Below are 11,090 nucleotides of genomic sequence, written 5' to 3' on the forward strand. Positions count from 1 at the left end.
CAATAAATGTAAATCTAATAATAAATTCAAAATTAAAATATAAATAAAAAATCATTTCTTCAATAAAATATTTCGGATTAAGATCAAAATTAATACAAATCAGTTTTCCGTACTATTTTGCTGCGATATTTGTCATAATATTGTGCGCTTCATCATCATTATTTCACACAAATGTGCAGTAGACATTTCGTCTCCGCACATTTGGGAGTGTTTATTTTCAAATCTGTACACAAAATGTGCTCCTCGTAATTTTTTCTGCACACGTTGTGTGCGAAGGCAAGCTTGCTGCCTCACACAATGTGCTGTGCGAAATAACTTCGGCACAAACACCGAATGCGTGTGTATTTCACTGCACCACATTCGTTTGAAATGTGCGTTTTGTTTGTGCACACAAGATGTGGCACTTTTGTTTGTGAATAAAATTTTTGCACACCACATTTGTGGTGCAAAATTTTATTTAGAATCGCACAACATTTGTGCGTGGTGCTTTGCATTTCTATGCACAGCACAGTATTTTTCTGAACCCTGGTATTTAGTTTCCATGTCGGGCATTATTCTTAAATCACCGGGTTTATATAATTCCTTTTGAGTCGCTGATTTTTAGTGATTTGGATAAGATTGTTCGCAAATGGGTTTTGGTGCTTTCTGAGTTTGAATTTGTACTTTTATGTGTTGCTGACAATAACATCTATGACTGTGTTAATTTGAAGATCTCTATAAATATTCGAATTTTTTATATATCAGGGAACACCGACTATTTGTCGGAGGATTTTAAATTGAACTCTTGGGAGTTTCTCAATGTTTGATGGAGAAGCAGAGCTCCAGAGTTCAATTTCGTAGGTCCATATGGGTTTTATCATTGTATTGTAAAGTTGCACTTTATAGGTGAGATTAAGTTTAGAATTTTTGTTTATCAGCAAGTTTAGTTCTTGTTGTTTGAACTTTAATTGGGTTACTTTGGTTTCTTTATGCTTTTTTCACGTAAGCCTTCATTCGATGTACATTCTTACGTATTTTGTGTCATTGCATTGTAGTATTACTTTTCCATTAATACGAAGGGCAGGGCAAATATCTCATCGTAGAGTGAAAGTTAGGTGTGCACTTTTCGATTCGTTAACTTTTATTCTCCAGAGATCGAACCATTTTTGCTGTTTTTTGAGGTGGTGTTAAACTGATTTTGTAGCTACGCATGGATCGTCGCTATGGCTGAGGATGACACTGTCGTCCCCAAATGTTAATGTTGTTGTCCAGTCACTGGTTGGCATATCTGCTATGAAAATCAGGAAGAACAAGGGGTCAGTGCATTACCTTGGTGTACACCGCCCATAATGGCAAATGCATTGGAGACAAAATAATTTTTATTTTTTCGTTTTTATTAAGTTAAGATATATTGTATGGTAATTGTTTGTCAAAGGCTTGGGTTATCTCTAGAAACACGCCTGAACAATACCGTCTCTTCTCAAACGTTTCCTTAATTACACATACTATACGGTATACTTGTTCTATTGTGTTGTGTTTTTTTCTAAATCCAAATTGGTGGTTAAATATTATTCTTTTTTTAGTTATATGTAGGGCATCATCTGTTTTATAAAAAGTTTTTCAAATAATTTTGAGAGAATTGGGAGTAGACTTATGAGTCGATATGAAGTGACTTGAGCGAGGTCTTTTCCAGACTTGGGTATCATCATGATTTTAGATAGCTTCCAATCGTTTGGAAAATATGCCATCCTTAGAATAGCGTTATAAATAAAAAGTAGCAAAGTAGCGATTTGTGAGATCTCTTTTAACATTTCGCTGTAATTAAATCGTAGCCTGAGGTTTTTTTGGTGTTTTAATTTTTGATTTCACTTTTTAGTGGATTTTTATTGAAGCAAATTGTCATATTGTCGTTTCGTGTGGGGAGAGACGAAGAGTCTAGTTTTATTAAAGTAGAGTTTGTTAAAGTATAATTCTTTCTATAATTAATCTTGTTCCATCATATGGACTATTTCCATGACAATGTAAAATTATTTTGTAATCTGTTTGACACTCCTTTAATCAATTTCATTAACTGATTGTTCTCATTTACAAACGCTTCCAAAGAAACTACTATTACTTTTTCTGCGGTCCTTATCGGTCATCAATAGCAAAGAGCTAATTCGACGATAAACTTGACCTTGAATTTTAAAAGTTCTTTCAACATTGAAATTATCGTAACTTGTATTTTAAACTATGTTTGTTGCTACGATTGAGATCATTTGAAAGTATAAATTAAATTTTTGGTTTTTTTTCAAAAATAATTAATTTGTTATGCCAGCTATTAATGTTTTTAATAGCTCTGACGGTGCATCTAATGGAAGCAGCTTAACATATTTCAGCTGTTCATTTTCAAATTTAAACGCATGACAATAACCACATTCTATATTAATTTTGCCAAGTATAACTTTGGGTTGACTAAACGATGAACTTGTCAATACACATTGTTTTTCAATGTTGACGCATTCGTATATGTCGTAATACATCAACATTTAACCATTAGTTTCCTTGGTCCTGAGTTTCTTTTAAATGCAACTATCTCATCCGTTCCCTATCGATGTCATTGTTTCGCAAATGTTCGTCAGAAGTTATGGTTTCTCGTCTTATTAGCATAGATTGACTTCTATGCGTATATTTAGAAAGATTTATTTTTGCTTTGAATCTCATTTTTTTTTAGGCAAAGCTACAATTAATAAGAAAAATAAATTAATAACCGTACATCTGATTTAACTTTTCAAATTATATTAAAATTTTCAATTTGACGTAACTAATTTGATTTGTCTAAGAAAACAACATAAATAGTTTTGGCGGTATATTAAGAATATTATATACTAAGATTACGCATCATCATGTGTCCAAAATTTTTCATTCTGCGTATTTACAATCATTAACAACAGATCGCAAGCAATTAAATTTGTTCAGAATCCAAAATTTAAAAAATATTCTGGATCTAAAGAAAATTTTTTTAAATTTGTCGAAATAAAAAATGTAATCAAAAAATGTAAGACTTCGTAAGCAAAAGGTGAAGTGAGAGCGCAAAATGCAAACAAACGTTGAGGGATGAAAGCATTTGCTTCGTTTGTACGGTTTTATGTTTTTTTTTGTATTCTATGCAGAAAATTAAAAACATGTTTTTTTTTTATTTTATTACATAAAATTTATTTTATTATTAATATTAAATAAAAAATTTACATTTTAAATAACTTATATTTATTATTTATATTTAAAAAATCATATTTGAGAAAATTTTTAATATAATATACATAAAAATTTGATGAAATTAATATATTGTGTTTGTTAATTTATTTGTAATGGAAATTTAAATTAATTTTCAAATCAAAACTTTTAAAATTAGTTATGAAAAAAAACAAATTACATTAAAAATTAATCATTAGACAGAAATGCTTTATTGTGATATACAAAAAGGTTTGCTTCCACATATACTGGGGCAAGACAACTGCTATGAGGAGTTACAATATTTCCAGCAGTTGAAAATACTCTTTCTGATGCTACAGATGTTGCAGGTATGCAGAGATATTTAATTATGCATTAATGAGCAAAACTCATTTTTTCATAACTAATTTTCAATGTTTTAATTTGTGATTTTTTTTTTAAAGGAAAATGAAAATTTTTATAAAATTTCCATTACTAATAAAATCCATCAATATCAATATTTTCATATTATTACGTATATATTTTATATTATATTAAAAATTTTGTCAAATATGATTTTTTAAATATAAATAATAAATATAAATAAGTTGTTTAAATATAAATTTTTTATTTGATATAAATAATATTTAATAATAACATATTTAATAATAATATATATTATAATACATATTTAATAATAAAATAAAATTTATGTAATAAAATAAAACAAAAAAACATGTTTTTAATTTTCTGCATAGAATACCAAAAAAAAAGAAAATATAAAACCGTACAAACGAAGCAAATGCTTTCATCCCTCAAATAATTTGTGTGATGCACGTTTGTTTGCATTTTGCGCTCTCACTTCACCTTTTGCTTACGAAGTCTTCAAAGTCTTCGAAGTTTTTCACTGCACTTAAACTTCGAAGACTTCGAGAACAAAAATTTACAAAAACTTCGAAGTTTTTTCCAACTTCGAAGACTTTGTTGAAATGCGAATATTCGAATAATCGAAGAACTTCGAATTTTTAAAAACTTCGAATAATGTGAACAGCACTAGTATATAGTGCGGTATCCATTGTTGCCTTGCATAATTATAAATTGACAAATCAATTTGAATAACTTACAATTAAAAAGTTACATTTAAATTATGTATTAGTAATTTAAAATATATAAATAATATAAAATTGAATTAAAAAAGATTAGAGAAATTCTTATACAATTAAATGTATAAATGTTAAATGTAATTAAATTGCTTTATATAAAATAATAACAGCAGTTTACTAAACCGTTTCAATTTAAATATGCAAAATTACAAACTAATAAGATACAATTTAATCCAATAAATTTATTTGCAAGCTTCTTAATGCTTCATTTTAAATAAATATATAAGGGGTATTCAGGATGACTGGGCATCGTTGAATGTACATCATTGCAAACTCAAATAATCGTGAATACACTTTGTGTATATTAGTCTTGAAAATATTTAGAAAAGCTCATTTTTGTTTACATATTTATTTACTTGACCCATTATTGGACCTTATTATTGGTCCACTTTTTGTTGCCACATTTCCGAATATATTCGAGGTAATTGGTGTTGAAAATATGGTCTTGAATATTGACTTGCAAATCAAGTGCAGAATTATAAGCAAGGGAATTGTTTTTGTAAAATCAAATAATTTTGCACATACAACGAAGCACAGACATCCTGAAAACCCTTATAATAAAAAATTGGTCAAATTAAACATATGAAATTACTATTTCTTTTAAATACATAATGCAAAATATAGTTTTATTTAAGTTAAACATTATTATATAACATAAATGTATTCACTAAAAAGAATATTTTGACCAATTTTCAGTTTATTTCAATTAACATTTAGAATTTCTATTATATCTGTCATTTCTGCTACTTTGTAAAAGTTCGAACAATATACATAAAAATAGACAAAAATACAAAAAGAAAATCGGTATCATTCAAATTGTCGGACTGAATCAACATTTTGGGACAGAAATTTATAAATTTATTATTTGTTAAAATTATAACTAATATCAAATGTTTTAAAAGCCTATGTTACGCCTAAAAACTATATAAGTATGATCTGAGAGTATCAAGAAGATTAGTTAAGTCATTACAAAGTTATTGAGTAATATATATATATATATATGTATTCATATATATATATATATATATGCAGATAAGGCAGCAAAAATCGTAATGATTACGAAAAACGAAAGAACGAACGTGAGCAAAAGAGTTAAATCAATCAAAACAAAAACGAAAAACAAAATAGAAAGGACAGAAGAAAAGTGTTTTTTGGTGAAGACACACGTGTTTTGGAGAAGTCGATAAGTTTTTGAGAAGTTATTAAAGAAGTTTTCTTTTGATTAAATAAAAGTTAAATAAATTAAATTAAATTAAGTTAAATTAAATAAAAGAGTGTCGAAAAATATTGCATTTTTATTTTCAAAGAAAATAACTACATGGTGTCAGAAGTGCACAATAAAAAAAAATAGTCGACCTTGAAGTGTATATATTAATAAATAAATAAGCGGTCAAAAAGAAAAAAAAAACTGAAAAAATCGCTAATGAAAAATTTGCGCGAATCGCTATCAGAATTAACCACTAAGCCATTGCAAGAACTTTTAAGAAAATACGGCTTACCACATTGGTATAATTTAAAAGTAAATTTAATTGACCGGTTAGAGAAATTCATGGAAAATTCAGAGAAAAATTGGAAATCTGAATTAAAAAATAACGAAATAACACTCAATACAGAAGAAAAATTAGTGAATGTGAACAATAATAATACGATCGAGAGCGACGCGGCGGACGGTGAAACGTTAAACATGTCAAGTGAACCGGTACAAAATAATATAAACTTTAAGGAGGTCGAAGAATCGTTAGAATTGTTCGATGTGAGTCAAACAAAAAAATAGAGGACTGGTTGCTTGATTTCGAAAGCATTTCGGTAGTGTGTAAATGGAATCAAGTTCAAAGATTCCTATATTGCAAAAGATTATTACGTGGGGCTGCAAAGTTGGCCGTAGAAGCAGAAACTGGCGTCAACAGTTGGGAGATATTAAAACGAACTCTCAGAACCGAATTTGGTTGCCAGGAATCGGAAAACTTGCACAAAAAATTGGAAAATACGAAAAAGCTAAGTAACGAATCATTCTTGGAATATTTTTATAAAATGAAAAAAGTTGCTTCTAGAGGTACAGTGGAAGAAACACACTTAATTGAGTACATTATAGCAGGCATACCGGATAGTTCACTAAACAAGGCCACACTCTATCAGTCTTGTAGTCTTGAGCAGCTAAAAATTAACCTCAAAGCTTATGAGAAGTTTAAGGCCGATCAGGAGAAGGAAAAAAGATGCCAAGGTCGAAATAATTACGACAATTATTATAGTGGAAATCAGGTCAATAAAAGATGCAATAACAGTGGAGCGGTGTCACACACAACACAACATTGCCCAGATAGGGGAAGAGGAAGAAGATGTTTCAAGTGTAATGAATTTGATCACATTGCCACAATATGTCCAAATAATACAAATTTTAGACGGCCTGTAAGCCAACAAAATCCAAATCAAGCACGTGATGCAGCATCACGAATTGATAGAGTTCAGCTCTCGGATTTTACATTAAAAATTCAAATATTGGAGCAGCCATTCGAAGCTCTGGTAGATACTGGTAGTGATATTAATATAATAACACAACGCGCAACAGAATGTTTGGGTGTCGAAGGATTCAATGGACCAGGTACAAGTGTTGTGGGGTTTGGTGACAATAACAAACTAACGAAAGGATCTGTAAAACTCGATGTAATTGTAGATTCAGAGCATTATAATTTGAATTTTGATGTAGTACCTGACTCTTGGGTAAATACTGACGTAATTTTAGGTAAGGGATTTTTGCGATGTGCAACAGTTCTAATAGACAAAGGTGAAATCGCCACATATAAAAACAAGACCAGAGACGATGTTGAAGCGGGCTCACATATAAATTTAATACGTATTTCTGATGTCACCGATGCGGAAGATCTTTCAAACATAAAAAATTCTTTGCTACGGGCGGATGTAAGAGAACTAATAGAACTATATTCACCACAAAAGGCAGAGGAGCCCTATATAAAAATGCATATCACACTGGAAGGCGATAAACCAATTTTTCAAAAGCCACGAAGACAGAAAGGGACTTCGTTCAGTTTCAGATTCAGGAATGGTTGGAAAATGGAATAATTCAAGAAAGCTCATCGAATTACGCAAGCCCAATAGTGTTAGCGCGAAAAAAGGATGGCAGTTACCGATTATGCGTCGACTATAAGAAGCTAAAGTCCAAGGTAATTCGTGACAGATACCCTCTGCCAAATATCGAAGAGATACTGGAAGGATTATATAACGCAACTGTATTTACTACATTAGACTTATGTAATGGTTTCTTTCATGTCGATGTCGATGAATTGAGTATGAAATATACGTCGTTTGTCACACCAGATGGACAGTACGAGTTCCGCAAAGTACCTTTTGGTCTATGTAATTCACCTGCGGCATTTCAGAGATATATAAATACGATATTTCAAAATTTAATAAGAAAAAAGATTGTTTTGGTTTATATGGATGACTTGATCATCCCCGCTGATGATGAAGAAGATGGAGTTAGGAAGCTTAAAGAAGTGTTATTCGTAGCCGAGAATCACGGTCTATTAATAAAATGGGAAAAGTGCGCCTTCTTAAGAAAAAGCGTGGAGTTTTTAGGGCACTTAGTAGAACACGACGAAATACGGCCTTCAGAAGAGAAGATCAGAGCAGTAAAAAAATTTCCAACTCCTAAAAATTTACACGGAGTTATGAGCTTTTTAGGACTCACAGGATTTTTTCGTAAGTTTATAAAAGGATACGCTTTGGTAGCTAAACCACTAACAGATCTCACAAAGAAACACGAATCGTTCGTATGGGGTGAAATACAAAACAATGCGTTTGTCCTACTAAAGGAGAGTTTATGCTGTGATCCAGTTTTAAAGCTTTTCAATCCTACTCTTCCAACCCAACTTCACACCGACGCGAGTAAGGAAGGCTACGGAGCGGTATTATTACAAGAACATGGTAACAAAAACTACCACCCCGTATTTTACCTTAGTTACAAAACAAAAGCAGCAGAAAAAAATTATTCCAGCTACGATTTGGAAGTATTAGCAATTGTAATAGCGTTGAAAAAACTACGAATTTACTTATTGGGTATGTCCTTTGAAATTTTTACTGACTGTAAAGCTTTCCAACAGACAATGGCTAAGAAAACCTTAAATAGTAGAGTGGCAAACTGGGCCATGCAACTGGAAGAGTTTTATTGCAAGGTGAGCCACCGATCAGGCAGCAGCATGCGACACGTTGATGCATTGAGTCGTTATCCCGTCGTATTGCAGGTAGAGGATGGTATAGTGTTAGCTGTTAAAAAAGCACAAAATCTGGATGAATTCTGCCAAATTACACGCAAAATTTTGGAGAACGGGCCATATCAGAACTTTGAAATGCGAAACGAGATACTGTATAAATTTGTGGATGGAGCATATTTATTAGTAATACCTAAGACAATGAGAAGAGAATTAATAACGAAAATTCATGAAGAAGGACATTGGAGTACGGAAATAGTAAAAACGGTAGTGAAGCAAGAATATTTCGTCCCGAACTTAAGGAAGCATGTTGAAGCGGTAACAGCAAATTGCATTAACTGCATTCTCTCAGCAAGAAAACACGGAAAAAGAGAGGGATTCCTTTCACCTATTGAAAAACCTGATGTCCCTTTATACACATATCTAGACCATTTAGGACCACTTCTTTCAACTGCAAAAAATTACAAATATCTTTTCGTGGTAATAGACGCTTTCACTAAGTTTATATGGATATACCCTGTAAAATCCAGTTCAACAGAAGAAGTTCTTAAAAAATTGCAACAGCAAAGCGAGGTGTTCGGGAACCCTCATCAGTTTATAACCGATAGAGGCGCTGCTTTCACTGCGAATAGCTTTAAAACGTATTGTATAGAGCGAAATGTTCAGCATCATTTGATAGCAACAGGTGTCCCCAGAGGAAATGGACAAGTAGAACGTGTGAATAAGGTAATAATAGATTTGCTAACCAAACTATCATTTGAAAATCCTTTAAGGTGGTACACTTATGTTAGTCGTGTACAGATGGCGATAAACTCCACTAAGTCCAGAAGTACAAAAAGGACACCGTTTGAATTGTTTTTTGGTGTCTCCGTGTTCAACACCGAATGTCAAAATGTTCGACAATGTTTTGAAGAAGAGATATTAAACAACTTCGAGGAATATCGACATGAGTTGCACCAGCAAGCCAAAGAAGAAATTTTAAAGGTTCAACTAGAAAACAAAAAACATTTTGACAAAAGACGCAAGGAAGCCGTTCGTTATCACGTTGGAGACCTAGTTGCTATACTTCGAACGCAGTTTGGAGCTGGACTTAAGATTTTTCCAAAGTACTTGGGGCCTTATGAAGTCATCAAAGAAAAGAAAAACGATCGTTATGAAGTGAAGAAGGTAGGTTCGCATGAGGGACCAAATTTAACGTCCACGGTCGCGGAACAGATGAAACCGTGGAGAGATTATGGTGAGGGTGAATCTGAGTCGTCCGAGACAGACGACGAGTCGGATGGACGAGTGCAGATAAGGTAGCAAAAATCGTAATGATTACGAAAAACGAAAGAACGAACGTGAGCAAAAGAGTTAAATCAATCAAAACAAAAACGAAAAACAAAATAGAAAGGACAGAAGAAAAGTGTTTTTTGGTGAAGACACACGTGTTTTGGAGAAGTCAATAAGTTTTTGAGAAGTTATTAAAGAAGTTTTCTTTTGATTAAATAAAAGTTAAATAAATTAAATTAAATTAAGTTAAATTAAATAAAAGAGTGTCGAAAAATATTGCATTTTTATTTTCAAAGAAAATAACTACATGGTGTCAGAAGTGCACAATAAAAAAAATAGTCGACCTTGAAGTGTATATATTAATAAATAAATAAGCGGTCAAAAAGAAAAAAAAAACTGAAAAAATCGCTAATGAAAAATTTGCCCGAATCGCTATCAGAATTAACCACTAAGCAATTGCAAGAACTTTTAAGAAAATACGGCTTACCACATTGGTATAATTTAAAAGTAAATTTAATTGACCGGTTAGAGAAATTCATGGAAAATTCAGAGAAAAATTGGAATTCTGAATTAAAAAATAACGAAATAACACTCAATACAGAAGAAAAATTAGTGAATGTGAACAATAATAATACGATCGAGAGCGACGCGGCGGACGGTGAAACGTTAAACATGTCAAGTGAACCGGTACAAAATAATATAAACTTTAAGGAGGTCGAAGAATCGTTAGAATTGTTCGATGGTGAGTCAAACAAAAAAATAGAGGACTGGTTGCTTGATTTCGAAAGCATTTCGGTAGTGTGTAAATGGAATCAAGTTCAAAGATTCCTATATTGCAAAAGATTATTACGTTTGGTTGCAAAGTTGGCCGTAGAAGCAGAAACTGGCGTCAACAGTTGGGAGATATTAAAACGAACTCTCAGAACCGAATTTGGTTGCCAGGAATCGGAAAACTTGCACAAAAAATTGGAAAATACGAAAAAGCTAAGTAACGAATCATTCTTGGAATATTTTTATAAAATGAAAAAAGTTGCTTCTAGAGGTACAGTGGAAGAAACACACTTAATTGAGTACATTATAGCAGGCATACCGGATAGTTCACTAAACAAGGCCACACTCTATCAGTCTTGTAGTCTTGAGCAGCTAAAAATTAACCTCAAAGCTTATGAGAAGTTTAAGGCCGATCAGGAGAAGGAAAAAAGATGCCAAGGTCTAAAAAATTACGACAATTATTATAGTGGAAATCAGGTCAATAAAAGAT

This window comes from Teleopsis dalmanni, chromosome 1 (assembly GCF_002237135.1).
Source record: "Teleopsis dalmanni isolate 2A chromosome 1, ASM223713v2, whole genome shotgun sequence".
In the NCBI taxonomy this organism is placed as follows: Eukaryota; Metazoa; Arthropoda; class Insecta; order Diptera; family Diopsidae; genus Teleopsis; species Teleopsis dalmanni.